The 22,714-nt window shown below is 34.2% G+C and overlaps 2 non-coding genes across 2 annotated transcripts; both read left to right on the forward strand.

The window, feature by feature from the left end:
- The first annotated feature begins 4,789 nt into the window (after nt 1–4,789).
- Nucleotides 4,790–4,871, forward strand: Trnal-caa (transfer RNA leucine (anticodon CAA)). Its single transcript has one exon. It is a non-coding gene; the product is annotated as a tRNA-Leu (tRNA).
- Nucleotides 4,872–5,019: 148 nt separating this feature from the next.
- On the forward strand, nt 5,020–5,101 carry Trnal-uaa (transfer RNA leucine (anticodon UAA)). The gene has a single exon. It is a non-coding gene; the product is annotated as a tRNA-Leu (tRNA).
- The last annotated feature ends 17,613 nt before the right edge of the window (nt 5,102–22,714 follow it).

A 22,714-nucleotide genomic window follows, 5' to 3' on the forward strand; every position in this document is an offset into this window, starting at 1 on the left:
TATTTGAAATGTCATTGTTTATTTGAAAAAAGATACCTATCCACACTTGTTCGTTTTAAAATATTGTTTGTATTATATGTGCTTTGTACCGTTGCTTTTTGTTTATCAGTAATTCTCCAACACTTGTATTTCGTGTTTTACATGAACATTGAAAATTTATCATACAGTAAATCATTTCAAAATAAATTAAATGGAGAAATACTGATTTATCTGTTTGCTTTTAATGTTTGTGCTGTCTTGCTTACCCCAGTAACGCGGGTCTTGTTTGCTATTGTGAGTACTGTTGTTATTTTTTTTGGCCATCCAAAGTATTGTTCACGAAAGATAACACATTTTTTTCATAAAATTGGTTACATTTTGGTCTGTCGATTTTTTTCATTGAAACCACAGTCAAACGGTTTTTCACTATATTTTTTTATGAGAAACAGCCAGACTTGGTCACGGCTGAAACCGAGGAACATTTGTGATTGAACAAAATTTTAGCAGTAATGCTGCTTGTAATTCATAAATTTATTAAGCTTTGGTCTTGTCATATTGATTACTTGGTAAAATGGTAAACATTTTGATAGTGTGCAAGAGCAAAATTTGCACTGCATTTAAAATGTTTCATTTTTGTGAAATGCTGTTGACAAAATGATTTGTTTGCTCGTGCCAGCATGGGTCGACGAGATTCGTTTCTCACTGTCCTTTATGCGGCGGTTTAAGATGCAAGCCTGTTGTTTTGTCAATGTCTAAAGTTCAGCTTGAATGAAAATTGAAATCAATATTGCAAGATCAAGCAATTTTTAAAAAAAATGTTAGAATGTAGATGCGTTGTGAAATACAAGTGAAATGTACTAGGCTCATTGCATTCTTAGTTTGGTTTCGAAGTGCAAAACTTCATTCATCACAAACATTCCTCTTGAACGACCGAACATTGATATGTGGCAATGTTTTCGTTCAGCAAAATGATTTGGCAAAAGTAATTTAAAGGCTAGCATGAGTATGGAGGTGTCGTTAGACCAGCTTAGTATTGGTGTAAGGTGGTGTACAGTGCCAATACTAGGAACCGCTCATGTTCACCATGTCACGCTACAGGCAATGAAAAATAGGGAGTGGCAACCTCTTTGTATCGCCGTGGTCCGACAGTCTTTACAATGAGAGGGGAAACATAGGCAATCGGATGCTTCTTCCTAAGTGTGCCTTGTCGAGTAACTGCCTTTGGCGTTGCCTTTATTTTCAAATTTGTGAACAAATAAAACTAGGTTAGGACCACATAATAGGGTTACGATGAAAATTAGGTTTCCCTTTTAATGTTTGAAGATAACAGCCACTGGCGTTATACTTCAAAAAATGGCTCGAAATACACATATCACACAAACATTCAACATTTTGTCAGCAGCATTTTTCATTTTTTCAAAAAAATACTCAGATGTACAAAAATAATGCAAAACATGAACAGCAAATTCACAAATTCTGATGTGTTGAAATTTAAAAAAATCAAACATGAGATTGTATGAAAAAGCTTCTTTTTTATTTTCAAACAATTGAGATATCACATCATAAGCCATATGTACAAAAATAATGCAACTCTGAATTGTAATTTCATGCTCTCAACAAAAAATATGCATCGAAAATTGTGAAAAATTGTGAAAATCTAGAAGTTGAAGAGAGATCTCAAGATTTCAAAAAACGAACTATAGGCTTTATTTCACACAATACTTCATGAAAAAAAAATCAAATCTTCATAATGTTCATAACACTCAGATTTCAAAACCTTCAACATTTGTGCTCTGAAACTAGCGTTCACACCAGTTTTCATGAGAAAAAAAAATAAAATCTTCATATTGTTGAAAATCTAGAAATTAACGCGGGATCTCAAGATTTCAAAAAAAAATTATAGGCTTCATTTATCCAAAAAATTATAGGCTCATGCAAATCTTTCAAAAAATATAGGCACATGCAAATCTCACAGATCTCACAATCATAAGCCATATGCACAAAAAAAATGCAGCAACAAGTCCATGAAACTTGAAAAATTGATATCTTTCTGAGACTTGCGTTAACACAAGATTTCATGAAAAAAATCAAATCTTCATAATGTTGAAAAAATATAGGCACATGCAAACCTCTCAAAAAATCTCATAATGTTCAAATTCAACAAATCGACATTTGCAGCAAATCTCACAAATCTCACAATCATAAGCTATATGCACAAAAATGCAGCTAAGTCGATGAAACATGAAACATTGATATTTTACTGAAACTGGCGTTCACACAAGATCTCATGAAAAAAATCAAATCTTCATAATGTTGAAAATCTAGAAATTAGCGAGAGATCTCAAGATTCAAAAAAAAAATTATAGGCTTCATTTATTCAAAAATTATAGGCTCATGCAAATCTTTCAAAAAATTATAGGCTCATGCAAATCTCTCAAAAATTACAAATTTCACAATCATGAGCCATATGCACAAAAATGCAGCATCAAGTCGATGAAACATGAAAAATTGATATCTTTCTGAGGCTGGCGTTCACACAAGATTTCATGAAAAAAATCAAATCTTCATAATGTTGAAAAAATTATAGGCTCATGCAAATCTCTCAAAAAATTTACAAATCTCACAATCATAAGCCATATGCACAAAACATGCAGCTAAGTCCATGAAACATGAAAAATTGATATCTTTCTGAGACTGGCGTTCACACAAGATTTCATGAAAAAAATCAAATCTTCATAATGATCAAATTCAACAAATCGACATTTGCAGCAAATCTCACAGATCTCACAATCATAAGCTATATGCAAAAATTCCACCAAGTCCATGAAACTTGAAAAAAAATGATATTTTGCTGAAACTGATTTCACATAATCTTCATAGAAAAACTACTTCATTCACAGATTTCAAAATCTCGAGCCATTTGTACAATAATAATGCGGAATCAAGTGATAATTCTGGAACTATTTCATATGAGCGTATAAATAAAAACGGTAAAAAAATAGTCCTAACCATTTATGCACAATTATAATGCGATGCGCATTAATTTTGGCCATCGGGTATATAAGCTCCACATTTTTCAATATTCGTCATTCCAGTAGCAAGCTCTTAACTCAGAAGTGCTGTTAGTCTGCTGGGAGCCCAAAGTGGGTTTGAACTTCTCAGATTTCTCCTCGCACTATGAACTTGGTGCATCAGAGATACAGAGAAAATATCTGAGAGGTTTTTTGACCTTCTGGTTTGAACATGAGAACCGTATGTCGCGATACCTCATAGTTTTTCGCTCTTGAGTCTGGCCAGCTCATGTTGTCGATCACTTTGACATCGCCTGACGAATACGATCATTCTCTGTGATAGCCATTAGATCATATACAAAAAGCGATTTTGGCAAGTGATTTGTTATTTGCGTCTGGTAGCATGAGCATAGAAGTATAGCTTCGACGAGATTTGTTTCTCATTGCTCAATATGCTACGGTCTTGGATGCAATGCAATGATTTTGTCAACTTCGCAAAAACATTTTGGCAAAAGTAAAATTTGAGAGGCTACCATGAGTATGGAGGTGTCGTTAGACCAGCTTAGTATTGGTGTAAGGTGATGTACAGTACCAATACTAGGAACCGCTCATGGTCATCATGTCGCGCTACAGGCAATGAAAAATAGGGAGTGGCAACCTCGATGTATCGCTGTGGTCCGACACTCCACACAGTCTTTACAAAGAGAGAGGAAAACACAAGCAATCGGATGCTTATTCCTAAGTGTGCCCTGTCGAGTAACTGCCTTTAGCGTTGCCTCAGTTTTTTTCTCAGTTTTTTTCAAAATTCAAATTTCAATCGCTTCTTTGCTCATGAGTTGCGATACATAAAAGGAAATGCATTTCCTGCCGGCAAGTAAAGCGAGCAAATATGCCTCTATGTGCTTAAGAGGTGTGTTTGAAAGTGAACTCTGTAGCCTTCTCTAAGATCAAAAGAGAAATAAGTCTACGAGTTTTCGAGCCTAGCTTGTGGTTTTGGGTACTTGAAGTTGATCGCATATTTCCAATCGTTCACTGATCGATCTATGCGGCTGTAGCACTCGATTCTTGCTTCAGTATAGCCATTCATGTATCTGAGATCATAAGTTCGGCGTTGTGCCTACAACGAGTCAGCAATACCCCGTTTGTTACACCCGAGTAGTCCAGCACTCTACATTATAGGTGTAACAAATTGTAGAAGGTCGCCTGGAAGGCCTCTAATGGGTGCTGATTTTGCGTAGTGTATGACACTAGGAAAATAGGTTTCTGGCTCAGAGTTACCGTTTTCCGATCTCGCTGATGCCGTGGGTAACCTGACCAATGCCAGTCACAAGTCTGGATGAAAAACAGGGAGTGACCACATTGCATAACAAAAATACTTTTCACATTGAATGTTTGACATTATAACAATTGTAAACATTTGCTTGTGTTTGATTTCATGAAAACAATTATGTATAATTATGTATATTGATATGTTTGCAATGTTATGAATACTATGCATGTTTGTACTTTGTTATCTGCTTACATTTTGAATAAAACATAAACTGAAATTAGAAGCATTAGTTGTATATGAGAAATTTTCAATAGTTATGCAACGATTGAGTGAAACAAAATTTAAGCATCATGACTTTCGTCTTTTGAAATGCTTTAAACTGCAAAGCTCACTTCACTTTCACGTGAAAGCAATTTTCAAATTTCATCTCATATTTTTCAAAATCTTCAAACATAAGAAAAAACTCATGTTTCCTTTGCATTATAATTTCAAGCTCTTATAATCTTCACTTCTCAGTTCATTTGCACCTAGTACGGTGGCCGAGTGGTTAAGGCGTTGGACTCAAGTTCCAATGGACGATGTCCGCGTGGGTTCGAACCCCACCCGTACTAATACTTTTGCATTTAAGGCAATTGTACATTCGACTAAGTGTAACTGTAAAGTTTTGTAAGGAATACATGAGCAATTTGGCAGATCGTATGGCCTTTGCATTATAATTTCAAGCTCTTATAATCTGCACTTCCCGGCTCATTTGCACCAAGTACGGTGGCCGAGTGGTTAAGGCGTTGGACTTAAGTTCCAATGGACAATGTCCGCGTGGGTTCGAACCCCACCCGTACTAATATATTTTGCATTTTGGCTGACATGCGATAAGTATCCAAGATATTTCGTAATTTGGCATCACCTCAGCATGAAACAAGAAACGCGACAAGAGTTGCAACTACAAAACGATGAAAAAAACCTTTGTCAAATTTGTGTTACGGACAAAAAGTGTATTGTGTTTACGCCTTGTGGCCATTTGACTTGTCATGAATGTTCAATCAAAACTAGTAAATGCTATTTTTGTAGAACTGTTGTTATCGGAAAATATCAAATTTATGAATAAATCGTAATCAATTATTTGTATTTTTGCTTTCTGTTTATTTCATTTACATAGAAAGGTGAACTGTGTTAATCACTCAAACACTACCAGTTCTGATTTACACAGCTATGCTGTAGACAGCCGCAATACGCTAGTTAGCTCAAATTTCTAACATTGGTTTGCAAAGTTGTTGAATGCAAGTTCGAGAAATAATGTATACGCTTTTTAGAGCGCTTCAAACTATTTAAACATACAGCAGTAACTGTACTATTCACACTTCACTTACTATGGCAAAACGATATACTGACATCGCTGGGTTTGCTGGACTACAGTACAATGATTATTTCAAAACATTCTGTTGGGAATGCCAATTGTGTTGTGCTGGAGTCTTTACGTTAGAACCTTGTCAACGACATGATCTTTTGAACATTTTCCCTCCAGCTGGCTACTGCCAAAACTGTTTTAAGTATGTGTGGTACTGTAATGATTGTAAGGCTGATGAAACGCCACCAAAAGTGCGAATGAGAAACTATTGTTTGTCATGTTTCTTCCACCGATTTGAAAATCTTGCAATCTTGGCCGGCTAACCCTGACGTGGTTGAAGAAAGTTTTCGATTGATTGTGACAATTATCTTGTTTCACAAAATAAAAAATAAAAACTTGAAATAAATTACTTTGTTTTTGTATCTGATACCAAGACGCTCATTTTTTTCTCTGATGATTTTCAATTTTCATTTTCAATTTTCATTTTCTCTGATGATTTTCAATTTTCATTCTCAATTTTCATTCTCAATTTTCATTCTCAATTTTCATTCTCATTCTCAATTTTCATTCTCAATTTTCATTCTCAATTTTCATTCTCAATTTTCACATTCGTCATTTTCAAACAATTTTCAAACAATATCCTCGTGGGACTAAACCCACTCATCGCCGATATCGGGTTGTAATTTTAAAAGGTCTACAGCTTCGGCAAGAAAAATTGAGCGATCAAGAACATTGCAGAATAATATAGTTAAGATAATATTTGGAACGTGCATGTGAAAACTAGATGCCAAGTATCGCAAGTCTCGCGGCAGTTTTGGGAACAAAAGAATTCCATTGGCGAATGTCCCATCAAACGGTTTTGGTAAAATTACCCCTTTTGCATAAAATTTCGTCTAATTCACACTTGGGGATGTGATTGGGTCAATGCGTAATGCAGCCATTAAAGAGCTCGGACAGACCTTTAAAAACCCAACAACAACAACAACAACTACAACAACGTGGCTGTGAAATACACAGTTATACAACGAAACATACAAGGACAAGTCCAGTAGTAGAAAACTAAAAAAATAAACACTATTTAGGGACCACAGGACTTAAACGTATTTTTAATTCATATTCATTTATTAGAGCTTTTTTAGGTAAGGGTTATTTATTTAGCCGTACATATGTTTTACACTAGAACCTAGTGGGATATGACCATTGTAACAGCGACACAACTAAAATGTTTTTATAGTAAAAGTGACTGAATCTGCGAATAAGACCTCATAGTTTACGAGATAAAAATAGGACGGCCACACCCTAGGTGTGACGTTTCTGTTCAGATTCAGTGTTTAATTATGTTAACAAATTAGTTACGACTCTCAACTTCATACTAGTTGAGAAACTTACCAATAATAGCAAAATCAAATTAGTTAAAACTCTCAACCTCATACTGGTACAGACACTTACCGATAATAGCAAAACAAATTAGTTCAGACTCTCTACCTCATACTGGTACAGACACTTACCGATAATAGCAAAACAAATTAGTTCAGACTCTCTACCTCATACTGGTACAGACACTTACCGATAATAGCAAAACAAATTAGTTCAGACTCTCTACCTCATACTGGTACAGACACTTACCGATAATAGCAAAATAAATTAGTTCAGACTCTCAACCTCATACTGGTACAGACACTTACCGATAATAGCAAAAACAAATTAGTTAAGACTCTCTACCTCATACTGGTCGAGACACTTACCAATAAAAGCAAACTCAGATTAGTTCAGACTCTCTACCTCATACTGGTACAGACACTTACCGATAATAGCAAAACAAATTAGTTCAGACTCTCTACCTCATACTGGTCGAGACACTTACCAATACTAGCAAAAACAAATTAGTTAAAACTCTCCACCTCATACTGGTACAGACACTTACCAACATTAGCAAAAACAAATTAGTAAAGACTCTCTACCTGATCCTGGTTGATACACTTACTAATACTAGCAAAAACAATTTGGTTAAGACTTTCTACCTCATACCTGACGAGATACTTAGCAATAATAGCACATACAAATAAGTTAACACTCTCCACCTCATACTGGACGAGACACTTACCAATAATAGCACATACAAATAAGTTAAGACTCTCTACCTCATATTGGTCGAGACACTTACCAATAGTAGGAAAAACAAAGGTATTTCCCAAATAAAGAGATGTTCATTAAGTTGATAAGGATCTTTCCTTTGGTATAAATATTATTAATAACATTAGGGTAAACCCATTTATTTAAGAGCCAAAGTATCGTTTGAGGACCACCAATATTGTCTTTTTAGTTCACTTTACACCCAAGAATGTCAAATCTGAGGACGATATTCCCCTCCCAAGTAACCGGATTGATCCGAACGCAGAGGGCAGACACCTTCTTTGGCAACATCGCTGTTACAACAGTGTCCTGGTCCGTGTTTCCGGCAAATATCTGTGGATTAAAACACACATTGTATATGTCATAATTGAAAAACAAGTAAACGTGAAGGCGCGCAAATGTTATGCACAGCTAGTGATAAAGTTTGCATACAGGTTAACACAATTTTGCTTAGCTTACAAATAGCACACACGCTTATGCACGGACAATGTTATTATATTTGCTAAGTATTGAACTTAAACAAGATGAATGAATTTAATTTTGATTTGTAGAGAAGCATGAACTGTTGATCTTTCAAACCATTTCTTGTTCTGTGAGTGAGTTTTAAAAGGCTGTGCTGCCAAGATTATAAGTATCTTATTATCTTCCATGGCCGTGAGAGTAACATATGTTCATTCCGACCCGAGCGTAGGGTGTTTTGCGGAAACTCGGTAAACCTCGTTTCCACAAAACACCCTACGCTCGGGTCGGAATGAACCTATCTTACACAAGCGGCTATGGTAGATGCTTTTTCTCCCATCTCAATTAAACAAAATTAAGTAAAAATGTATTTTTTGCTGGAACTCTTTTGTGCTTAGTGAAAATAATTGCGTATTGATATGCGATAATTCCTGGTTGTCATGGATATGCGCGCAGTGATTCGGATTATGTTAATAGTCAAATTGGTCTTTGAATAGTTCTAAGGAGAGTGAAGCATTATTTCTTGAAAGGTGCGTGAAAACTGTTTAATGGTGACATTTGAAGCGAAAAATAATTAATAAACGTTCAAAATATTGCCATAAGACAAGGTTTCCATGATGCTACAGACGACAGTCTTCAACAAGGGAGGTAATTACAATGTGGTGACCATTATAAAGGAGTTACATAAGGGCATTTTATCTTCGCCCGTGGGCAAGATAAGAATTTCTAGCATGGTTAAATTATTGGATCTACTTATCTGAGGTGGGAGAAAGTCCGTACTTATTTCTATGTAAGGTCCTAAGGCAATTCTAATTACCGTTAACGCTTCGTGATTACCTCCGTTAGTAAGTATAATCACTTGCTGTTTGTTTGTATATAGAGACAGGTAGGTCATGTTGACTTTGGCCATTTTACACCAAAAAGACTTTGAGTGAATTTGTATAAAGCAATAATTATTCATCGCACTTAATTAAGTGTTGACATTTGCTGTAAAGAATGAAATTTGCAAAACAATGTCAATTAAATGCCTTTGGATTTTAATTATGTTCTGACTATACAAGTTAATTGATTAAACTCATTAAATAGTGAAAAGCTTTTAGTCTGGAAATTTATTTTTGCGCTGTGAGTGCTAGACTGTGAAGTTGCTCAAGAGATTAGTCTGGAAACAAAAGTTATTATCAGAAGTTCAGGTAGATAAATCAAGCGTTCATGTGAGGAATATTTCAACCATAATAGAGGTCAGGTAGCAGTCATTGTATTATTGAAGTTATATATTGACGCGCTTCTGGTCTGAACCTGTCGTCTAACGTTGTATGTTAGTTTCTTTGGACCGTTAATGGCACAAGAGATAGGTGTTGCAACCGGGAGAGCATTGTTTTGTTTTGCTAAGGGTTCTGGTAATCGTTCAGTAGTCTATAAAACGGTCATTTGGATACTTCGCATTGAGATTATGATCTGAATTCACGAGTTTAATAATATAATTTATTCTGCGAATGATCTTTTTAGAAAGAGTTTGAATGAACTTTAATATTGTATTTAATAAAAAAAAAAAGCGCTCGCAAATACGTTACAGTCTTAATCTATGACAATACCTTAAAAATTCTACTCTGAATGAGCTTACGTGGTTCGAACAAATGTACCCGTTTCAAATTACGAGTATAACAAGCAGACCAATAGATGGCTACGTTTATAACTAGTAAAAAATTGCACAATTATAGTATGAACCGTAGTACAGATTTTGAAATTAAAATCTTACGTACATAAAACGTCGATGCCAAATATGTTGACTTTCATGGTTTATATATTAATTGTACAGCATTGTTCTTAACGCGTTATTAATGTATAAATACAAAAATGACTATTCAGAACATCATCGTCACTAATGCCATTATTATCTTTACACATCTATGTTCAATTAACTAAAAGAAAATCATAATACCTACACATATTGCGGACGAAATATATTCATACATAACAAAGCATTCAATTACAAGAGCATACTTAAATGCTTTATTTTCGGGAGTAAATAATTTTATCCATAACAATGTGTTTAGGTTGAAAAGGTATTGCGTAGTGTTCCCTCACATGTTAAATAAATGACCGAACTTACAGTACAGATCAAATCATGGCAGTAATATTGTAATATTTTTCTTTACTTCAGTTGAAATCGGCGAAGTGTTTTATTTCATGGTCAAAACAGGTGATAAAAATAGTGTTATCGATAGTATTCAGTATATCCGATTCTTCTTACTATTTTTGCAACTTACTTAGAGCGGTCATTTTATATATATATATATATATATATATATATATATATATATATATATATATATATATATATATATATATATATATATATATTATAATTTAAATCGTGAAATACTTCACATTGCCATTATCTAAATGACTTTTGAATGACTTTTATAGACATCACAAAACGTCCAAAATTTTAACTTTTCAGCGAATCGTAAAACTTCCACGTTTCTTATTTCAATACTTATCTCTACAGTGTGTGTATACTACGTGATAAATTGCGTCATAAATGCTACATCGGAAGGTGATATTTTGCTTCGAATGAAGACTTTAAACAAAGATAACTTCACTATTTCTTCACCATTTCAAATGAAACATATATCGTAGTGTACGCCGCTTACGGAGGCCCGCCTTCGGTCATTACCAGAGTTTGATTGAGAGTTTACTTTCTTAAAACACTACGACAAACCTTTTCTCAATACTGCGGTCTGATGGAGCACTGTCAAAACATTATTTTGGAAACAAGTTTGTCGAAGTGTTAACACTAATCACCTTATCAACCTCTGGAAATAAAACGAAGGCGGGTCTCCTTAGCGGCATAGACTGCCCTTTGTTTAATTTAAAATGGTGTAGTAGAAGAAAAGTTACCTTTGATTGAAGTCTTCATTTTAAGCAAGATGTTGCCTTCCGACGTAGCATATATTACGTAACTTATCACATGGTATACGCATACTGCTCTAGTACCATTGATAGACAACAACATATAGCGTCAAACATGAGGTCGAGACATGTGTATATGGAGTATTTTCAAAGAGTAAACATTGCTCTTGCATAATAATTTGGAAATTTAACGATGATATTAACATCTACGACATAGCAATATATATTTTTGATCGTCATTGGTGGCCGATATATTTGGAGCAAGCAGGTAAAGTACCTTGTTTTTTTTTTGTTTTTTTTTTTATATATAGAACAACTACACATGAGTGGGCGAAATCATTTCTTTCATATGAGGTAATGAGTTGAACGTTTTTTTTCTTTGAGAGAATACACTAACCATATCAGAACCATTCGTGTCCTTGAACGTTGTAAAATGTTGACAGTCCGAGCTGTAGAGGAACATGTAGGAGGTTACGCGATGGTAGCAGCATTCGTAAACAGCAATGTTCGGATCCGTGTTAAACGGTCGACCTTGTAGAGAAACGCCTTCTACATGACTAAGACCATTATACTGCACCTGGTAAACAAAAATGAATTGAAGAAGTGAAACTAAAAATATTATGAAACATATTAAATCAGCACTACCTCACATCAAGCATAAATTACGCTATTCGATTCTTTATATCGGTCACAATATCAAATTCCATATGCCTCAGAATATTCTAAATATCCCCAGAATATCGAAACAAAATAGTATTTCTAGCCATCAAAGAGAGGCTTGTGTTTAACTTTAAGATGTATGTTAGCGATGAAACATGCCATTCAGATATATTATGAAAATCCGAAACAAAAAAAACGAATTCCATGCTTAAAGTCCATAACAAACTTTACCATAAAAATCGGACTGAACGATGTTATCCAAAAATAAAACAGATTTCAAGGTAGCTTTAAAATACAAATCATTCGAAGAATGGAAATGAATTGACATATCTTATGTCATAAAACAAATAAAAACCTATAATTGATCGCTTATCTTTGCGAAGAGCGAGGCTGTCTAATTGAAATACGAATGGGAATGTGTATTTTTTTAATACATAATACTTGTCAATCTCATCGCCTCGGACATTCTCCTTCCTAACACTCTCGGGTGTTTATGGACGGTTTACAATGTCAGATTTTTTTTAATTTGACGTTCCAAGTAGATCGCGTAGTAATTTCAATTGAGCAGTTAGGCCAGAGGACTTGACTCTTAGGAGTCTTAATGATTTCTGCAGTAATACATGTAGCCCGGTGAGTGTTGAAGGTAACATGACGGATGTAGATGTTTTATAGAAGCAAACATGGTTGATTTGCATTTTTTCCCTAATGTTTCGATAAATATTGGCGTTGCCCCAACAGCATCACAGCTTTGACCATGTCTGGCAAAGACGGTGTAGTAACTCGAATAAAGGTCAAAATCAGTTTAAAAGTTCTAACAAATGAAAGACATGAGCGACACTTTAGGAGACATGTCGAAAAAGTTATATGTATTTATACGGTTGATCTATGTCTGTTTCAGTAATCTGGGCATTACCCTGTAATACTGCTGTACGTGTACCCTGTGTTTCTAATCGTTAAAACTTATGACAGGAATGTGTGATTATGTAGTTATTTGGTGGCACAGCGGTTTCCTTTGATAATCTGAAATAACCATTGCGTCTGACCGGCGAACAATCACAATCAAAATGAACAGATTAATTTTGCTAATATTTTGGTTAACCTAACATTTATATCGGTTTTCTATCGATTGACAGTCATCAAAACTAGCGATTTTTACAACCTTAAGGTTAAAATAATTGTGTTAAGGATAAGTATTCACTTATCTCACAATCTAAAAAGATATCAATATATATTTGTCCATTGGAAATTGGAAACATATATCCCTTCAACCGCGTCTGATAACTTACAGAGAGGAACCCTAATTCTTGCAAAATTCACATCCCTATTACGTATATAAGCCCGAATGCATCATGTGCATACCTGTATATACTGATATATGTCCTGTGTCCATGCAGCCCATGCGCCAATACTCGTTAGAGATAGCATTGAATTGAGTCTGGCTCCCTTTGTATAGTGGTCCTGGCGGTTATCGTAAACAGACGAGGCACTAAGCTGGGCGTCAGGTACTTTATCTGGTTCGCTCACTAGGTACTGACAGTCGCATTAACGTGTAAAAGACCGTAGCCACCATGTTATATCTGTTTATACAGATATTCGTGTCAATTCAATCCCTGTATCAATACTCGCTGAAGACGGCTGAAGACGGCTGAAGACGGCAAGGAATTGAGTATGTTTCCCCTGGCCCCAATATCACGAAAATACTTGAGTCAAATCTCAAACTCAGTCTCAACACATTATACCACATAACATTAAAATTTATTGAAAATCATATATGTTGTTTACAGTTTTATAAGCACATTCTATCATAGAATATGCTGAAAAAAGCCTTTGGTCAAATTCCAAGCGAAATCTATTCTACAGCCAAAAATGTATATGAGTACAGTTCTGTAATCTTTATAAAATACTTAAGTATATTTTTTGCTCTAGAATTAGTTTTTCTTAAAATACTGAAAAAAATATTTTATCAACAAATTCTATAAGAAAATACGCTTTCAAAAAGTATAAAACATGGAAGATTTTGAAGAAAATTATGCTGTTATATGGTGACATGAGTTGAGACTGAGTTTGAGATTTGACTTAAGTATCTTCGTGATATTGGGGCCAGGTGTCATGATTCGGGGCATCCTGAAAAACTAACGAGGTGCTAAACTACGCGTGGGACACCGGATTTTTTTTCCGTACCCTAGGTACGGACAGCTGTATGGAAAACAATTGCATTTTTTCTTGAACGGTCAATAATATAATACGCTGTTGAATGGAATGCAAAACGTAAGAAAGATAAATACAATGTGCATTTATTTCCCCATTTGTTTTTTATTTTCCCTGGACTATACGAACTGTCCTCAATACCATTAAACATTAATATACATTAAACATAAGTAAACAGTCACCTACCTAGAACGCACAAGTTGTCAGTGAAGTTATATGACATGCCAGTTCTGCAATCACATCTCTCGCTACGGCACTCTGCGTTTATTGGTGTACAAACCGTCTCGTTGTGACACTTGGAGGTTTAAAATGGCTGCAACGGAAAAGCGACAGCTTACGGTGGCGGATTCGTGGTAAGACTCATAAATGTCATATCATAGGCTGCAGGTTTGATCCCCTGCCTCACCATTAGAGCGGCTTTTTCTTTGTTAACAATATGGAGGCGTCATTGGACGCGGCTTTATAATTGATCAACCAGTGGGATGTGACGAGGTCAGTTAGTGCAGTTATTTAGGCACTTGTATACCTTTTTGAACACCTAGACAGACACAAATAATATCATCAGTCATTGTACATATACTTTTACATAAAATGAAAATACCTACTTTTGAATTATGAACTGAAACAATACACTCTTGCATCGACACGGGTTCTTTTACAGCAGCTTATTTTGTTCATTTCTGATCAACCAACATTATAAGTAGAACAAAACAAAGAATGTCAAACATATTTGTTGTGGAAGAAAATTAGGACCCGTCAAATATAATCCTTTGGTAATTATTAACTATTAAGTACATTTAACATACGTGTGCACTTTTTAAACACGGCGCTCCACTTCAGATCTTTGCCGCAAGTTGCTGTCCCTCCTCTCGTTTCCCATGCATTACAACTGAGTGTGTTATTCGAGCCAGGCGTCCGGGGACCATTGAGGCATTCCGGAAGCGGACATACAGGTCCTGGTAAATATACATTTTTGTTGTTTATTTCTGTCTTGCGAAGGAGTATAAATAGAAATTTCTAAACATTTCATAGTTTTATACGTGGTATTGCAATAAATTTAAGTTTTAGCGACAAGTGATCCAATGCCACTGGCCAAAATCACATCGAGGCATATAATAAATAATTCGATATTAAATATGTACATACGTATCAGCATTTTTATAGGCTTAAAATTATAATATACACTCTACACATATGTGTTTGACGTAAAAACGCAAACAGTAGTTCGTACGTACAAGTCTTAGTGTTATTGAAATGGCTGTTTACACATATTTGTGTAATATCTTATAAAAAAGTTCGATAAACATTGTTTTAAACGTTAAAAATAAGAAGTTATCTAAATTTAAATTGAAAAATTGTTTAGTTACGTCACGATTTTTATCATTATCAAATGAATTCCGTGAGGAAGCAGTTATAACTGTATGGCAAAAAGGAGTAACCGCTGTGTGGAGTTTCGTTGCGTTCTTGTAATTCTCAAAACCAAGAATATCTCTTTAGTCATATTTTAGGATCACAAAATTTCTTACCGGATACGTTTAGACGCGCATACGAGCAGCCATTCTTGTTCCCGTCCGCAAGGAGTCCCGGTACACAGACCTGGTTGTCACCACAGGGGCGTCCGTAACAGTCCGGTTCCAACTTTAAATAATCAAGAAGTAAGCTATACAAATTCGAGAAGTGAGTTGTTCGCGTTACTGTCAGCGAGGAGCCATTGTAAGCAGTTCACCTTTGTTACCACCGACTATAACTTATAACGTAAGCTATTAAGTTTATCACCCAACCATGTAAAGTTATATTTAGAATATAATCATACATAGTTCCATTTCAAATCGGAATACGAATTAAAGCTAAAGGACGGACATCATGATTGTCGGAAACTACACCAAAAAATAATGCTTATCAATTAATGGATTTACGATTATAGCTCATTATAAAATCATTATTTACATACAACAATTTTGGTAACGCAAAATCTTTTTGAGAGATCGGGCCAAAGGTAGAATTTACAGTGCAGATCAAGCGATCTAGTTTTTGAATAACATGAGTTTTAGTATCAAAAGCAAACATTTTAACAAAATCTTAACGAAAGGTGGCAAAACATGGAAGCAATGTTGTTTAATAATTTGACCTAATTTCACCTATTTTGACCTAATTTGACCTATTATAACGTAGTTTGACCTAATTTGCCATCATTTACCCTTATTTGAACTAATTTGTCAGTATTTGACCTAATTTGACCTAATGTACTTGTTTCTGACACAGCTCATGATCAAAACCTTATCATATTTCACTTAGGAAACACTCTGTTTCATTACGATTGTGTCAATATTTCGTGGCCACTAAAGTTTGAATTCGCTTTTGATAACAGTGAACAGAAGATTAAGAAAGCATCGACATTGAAAAACAGTTTAACGTATTTAACTGTTCCAAAATATCCTAGTTTAATCATACGCAGTTTACGTATGTTGTTTTTTTAATCAGAATACCACTAGATCTCAGATTTGCGACATGTTTAAAAACAACTCCAAGGCTGCTTTTGTATAATAAATAATAATACCCGGTGATCTAAATGAATGACCCCTCAAGCGGATTTTCACCTTCCCTTCCCTCCACGTTTGACCGTCAACATTTATGACAGACGTCTGATAAGGGATGTATTATATATAGGGCGTTTTTGTTGATACCAAACCAGTTTCAGTTTTGGTTTTAATGGTTTCAGCAGTTTCGTAACCGGTTTTGATAGTTTTGCTTGAAATAACAAATGCATGGTTTGTGTACAGTTTCAACAACCCGGCGGTGCTACTGCATGTAGCTATTATTTATAAACTTCTTCAAAACAATGATACCGCAGATGGTCGTTTGCATGTTTTATATAAAAGTAGTTTTAACGCACGTGTTGGAGCACTGTCCGCCATGTTGTTTTTAAATGTGAACTAGTTTTCGGATGGAACGAACCGATGAAACCGCCTCCAGTAGGGGTTTCGATAGTTTCAAAAACCGGTTTCGGTTTGCGTTAAAAAATACGATACAACTGGTTTTGGTTTTATTTGAAACTGTAACAACAAATACACAGTTTGTGAAACCTATATAAAACCGAAACCAGTTTATAACCAACAAAAACGCTCTTAAAGAGTTGACGAGAGTTACACTTTTTAAAAACGGTTTGTCTCAATAAGAGCATGTGCTTGAACTTGTCACAAAGGGGTTATACGCTCCACAAACGTGTGCTGTTGTTAATTTGCAAAACTTCATTGAGCGTGATAAAACTGTGGAATATGGTGGCTATTTAGTAGAAATGTCCGTTTTTCACTCGAGAGGATTTTGGTTCAATTACCACCAGGGTGAAAGTGGTCTAGAAAAAAAGATGTCTGCCTCTCACCCGGGAGGTCTTTCATCGACCACCACCAGTGGTCTAGTGGTTAAAATGTCTGCTTCGCGGGATGTTTATTCGATCCTCACCAGGAGTAATAATATATGTCATGTGTTTCCGTTCCGGATACAAAAATCCGACCCGAGGGCTCCTGAGTTCCCAGGTAACGAGGCTTGCCGAGTTACCGGCCACGCAGCGTGCCCATGGGTTGGATTTTTCTATCTGGAACGGAAACACGTGATTGATATTTTACTTCTAGCACATCTTCAATTACATAAAAAAAAAAAAAAAAAAAAAGTAATAAATACTTTTTCGTTAATATGTGTGTATTTTCCAGCAAACAAAACTGATTTATATGATATAAATATTTTGTTGGGATGCATGCTAAAAATATTAGCATCTCGTGCCAATGTGACATCAAATTGGAAAGTAGTATACATGCAAACTTCTTAAGCTGTAAAACTTTGTATTACATTGATTTACTTAATCATGCCTGTTAGCGATTTGTCACTGTACCCGGTGGTAAAATTGCCTCAATTGTTATTTTCCGTCATGTTGTTTACCCAATTGCCTGTATATGTTATTACATGTCTGTTGTAACGATATGTTACCGTGACAAAATAAAAAGTGAATGTGCGTGTGTGTGTGTGGAAAACTTAATAATCAATTAAGGCTAGACACCCTGACTACAAACAAGTTCACGGTTGCATTCTTAAGTGTGCAAATATTAGTTAAGTTAGGTTTAAATGTATAGTCGACGAACCGATTCTTCTAATTAACTGCAGATATACTTTGAAATTAAAATTAAAATTCGTAGTCAGAAAAGCAGGCGTTGACGCAGAGATAATTACATGTGTAAATTATGTATTTGTGAAATTGTGAGTTCTAAAGGCAACAATGATAGCTAGAATATTGAGTTTGTTAAGTTTACAATTAACTCTCTACTAGAATCCGTTAAAGGCATAGTTTAAGGAATGTCTGGCATTATAATCCACTGCTGTGCATCTTCTGCTAATTGCACTGTTGTCACAGTAGGGGCCAATTTCCTGTGTAATCGTTTATTGGCTCAGGGCCATTTAGGGTCCATTTTTAAAATAAAACTTTCAAAATCGTACAGCAGGATACTCAGATCGGAGATCTGATAAGAGGGGTCAAGGCAAGTAGATTAAGATCAATAAACAGATGTTGTGTACTATACACAGGTTTGGAGGGGGTCACTTATGGAATGCTTAAACTAGGCCTTTAAATCGGACAGCTGATGGAAAATTTACGTACAAAAAATGTGTTATCCTCAAATGTGTTAGATCAAATCAAAATATCCTACAACTATTCATTTGTAAATATTTAAGGTAAATTTTAAATATCATTAATCTTTGTGAAATACACTATGAAAAACATGTTTTTGTTTGATAGGTGGCTATGGCAACAAGGATAATGTCACTCAAGGCCTGAATCTTATTTAAGTGCGTTCATTCGGTATTAACTCTCGGATATATGTCGAAATGCAACATTTTGCTTAAAATGAAGATTTAAACAAAAATTACTTTTCTTATACTACACAATTGGAATAAAAACAACGGGCAGTCTATGCCGCTTTAAAAGCCCCGCCATCGTTTTATTTCCGGAGTTTGATAAGGTGAATGAGCTTCATCAAACACTTCGAGAAACCTATTTCCAAAATATTGTTTTGACAGTGCCCCATCAAACGGAAACTTTCAACAGTTACCTTAGATGAGAACCAGCCCAACTCCGAGTACAAGAGACGTCTTCCCGTCTGCCTGATTCCATCAGTTAACGTATCTCTACTAAGGTTACAATTTTTGCTGACGTAATCAAACGTTATCGACATGGTTTCCGTCGAACACAAAATCGCCAACATTGAATGACATCAGACGCTTTTGAAGACCAAAGTATCGAGGTAGAAACACCGCTTCCACGTAAAACGTTGTCCGACACGTCGACGCCATTGTCATGGCAACGGTCAGACAATAAATTAAACGTATTAACCAAAATTAACACGACATAAAATGCTAAAAGAAACATTTTTATATTAGTAATTGTCATGGTTTAACAATCGCCTACAAGCTGTAAATGATGCACTAGAATGCAAATGAATAATCCGAGATCGAGTTGACGTATATTCAAGTTCCAGAACAGTGGCGCGACATTATATTTACTCCTCACTTTAGTGAATATTTAATGCCCACGTTTTACAATTATATTTAATGCCCACGTTTTACAATTATATTTAATGCCCACGTTTTACAATTATATTCAATGCCCACGTTTTACAATTATATTCAATGCCCACGTTTTACAATTATATTCAATGCCCACGTTTTACAATTATATTCAATGCTCACGTTTTACAATTATATTCAATGCCCACGTTTTACAATTATATTTAATGCCCACGTTTTACAATTATATTTAATGCCCACGTTTTACAATTATATTCAATGCCCACGTTTTACAATTATATTCAATGCCCACGTTTTACAATTATATTTAATGCTCACGTTTTACAATTATATTTAATGCCCACGTTTTACAATTATATTTAATGCCCACGTTTTACAATTATATTTAATGCTCACGTTTTACAATTATATTTCATGCCCACGTTTTACAATTATATTTAATGCCCACGTTTTACAATTATATTTAATGCCCACGTTTTACAATTATATTCAATGCTCACGTTTTACAATTATATTCAATGCTCACGTTTTACAATTATATTCAATGCCCACGTTTTACAATTATATTTAATGCCCACGTTTTACAATTATATTTAATGCCCACGTTTTACAATTATATTTAATGCCCACGTTTTACAATTATATTCAATGCCCACGTTTTACAATTATATTTAATGCCCACGTTTTACAATTATATTTAATGCTCACGTTTTACAATTATATTTAATGCCCACGTTTTACAATTATATTTAATGCTCACGTTTTACAATTATATTTAATGCTCACGTTTTACAATTATATTTAATGCCCACGTTTTACAATTATATTTAATGCCCACGTTTTACAATTATATTTAATGCCCACGTTTTACAATTATATTTAATGCCCACGTTTTACAATTATATTTAATGCTCACGTTTTACAATTATATTCAATGCTCACGTTTTACAATTATATTTAATGCCCACGTTTTACAATTATATTTAATGCCCACGTTTTACAATTATATTCAATGCTCACGTTTTACAATTATATTTAATGCCCACGTTTTACAATTATATTTAATGCCCACGTTTTACAATTATATTCAATGCCCACGTTTTACAATTATATTCAATGCTCACGTTTTACAATTATATTCAATACTCACGTTTTACAATTATATTCAATGCCCACGTTTTACAATTATATTTAATGCCCACGTTTTACAATTATATTCAATGCTCACGTTTTACAATTATATTTAATGCCCACGTTTTACAATTATATTTAATGCTCACGTTTTACAATTATATTCAATACTCACGTTTTACAATTATATTTAATGCCCACGTTTTACAATTATATTTCATGCCCACGTTTTACAATTATATTTAATGCCCACGTTTTACAATTATATTCAATGCCCACGTTTTACAATTATATTCAATGCCCACGTTTTACAATTATATTCAATGCTCACGTTTTACAATTATATTCAATACTCACGTTTTACAATTATATTCAATAGCCACGTTTTACAATTATATTTAATGCCCACGTTTTACAATTATATTCAATGCTCACGTTTTACAATTATATTTAATGCCCACGTTTTACAATTATATTCAATGCCCACGTTTTACAATTATATTCAATGCCCACGTTTTACAATTATATTCAATGCTCACGTTTTACAATTATATTCAATGCTCACGTTTTACAATTATATTCAATGCCCACGTTTTACAATTATATTCAATGCTCACGTTTTACAATTATATTCAATGCTCACGTTTTACAATTATATTCAATGCCCACGTTTTACAATTATATTTCATGCCCACGTTTACAATTATATTCAATGCTCACGTTTTACAATTATATTTAATGCCCACGTTTTACAATCATATTCAATGCCCACGTTTTACAATTATATGCTCACGTTTTACAATTATATTCAATGCCCACGTTTTACAATTATATTCAATGCCCACGGCTCACGTTTTACAATTATATTCAATGCTCACGTTTTACAATTATATTCAATGCCCACGTTTTACAATTATATTTAATGCCCACGTTTTACAATTATATTCAATGCCCACGTTTTACAATTATATTCAATACTCTCGTTTTACAATTATATTCAATGCCCACGTTTTACAATTATATTGAATGCTCACGTTTTACAATTATATTCAATGCCCACGTTTTACAATTATATTCAATGCCCACGTTTTACAATTATATTCAATGCCCACGTCTTACAATTATATTCAATGCCCACGTTTTACAATTATATTCAATGCTCACGTTTTACAATTATATTCAATGCCCACGTTTTACAATTATATTCAATGCTCACGTTTTACAATTATATTCAATGCTCACGTTTTACAATTATATTCAATGCTCACGTTTTACAATCATATTCAATGCTCACGTTTTACAATTATATTCAATGCCCACGTTTTACAATTATATTCAATGCTCACGTTTTACAATTATATTCAATGCTCACGTTTTACAATTATATTCAATGCTCACGTTTTACAATTATATTCAATGCCCACGTTTTACAATTATATTCAATGCTCACGTTTTACAATTATATTCAATGCTCACGTTTTACAATTATATTCAATGCTCACGTTTTACAATTATATTCAATGCTCACGTTTTACAATTATATTCAATGCTCACGTTTTACAATTATATTTAATGCCCACGTTTTACAATTATATTCAATGCCCACGTTTTACAATTATATTCAATGCCCACGTTTTACAATTATATTCAATGCCCACGTTTTACAATTATATCCAATGCTCACGTTTTACAATTATATTTAATGCCCACGTTTTACAATTATATTCAATGCCCACGTTTTACAATTATATTCAATGCCCACGTTTTACAATAATATTCAATGCCCACGTTTTACAATTATATTCAATGCCCACGTTTTACAATTATATTCAATGCCCACGTTTTACAATTATATTCAATGCCCACGTTTTACAATTATATTCAATGCCCACGTTTTAAAATTATATTCAATGCCCACGTTTTACAATTCATTAAACATTTTTATCATATATTGGTTTTTAAATTCAAATAAATATCAATTGTATGAAATCAGGAGATTTTCAGACAAACATTATATCGAATTATTCGAACATA

Source organism: Mya arenaria, chromosome 7 (genome assembly GCF_026914265.1).
Source record: "Mya arenaria isolate MELC-2E11 chromosome 7, ASM2691426v1".
In the NCBI taxonomy this organism is placed as follows: domain Eukaryota; kingdom Metazoa; phylum Mollusca; class Bivalvia; order Myida; family Myidae; genus Mya; species Mya arenaria.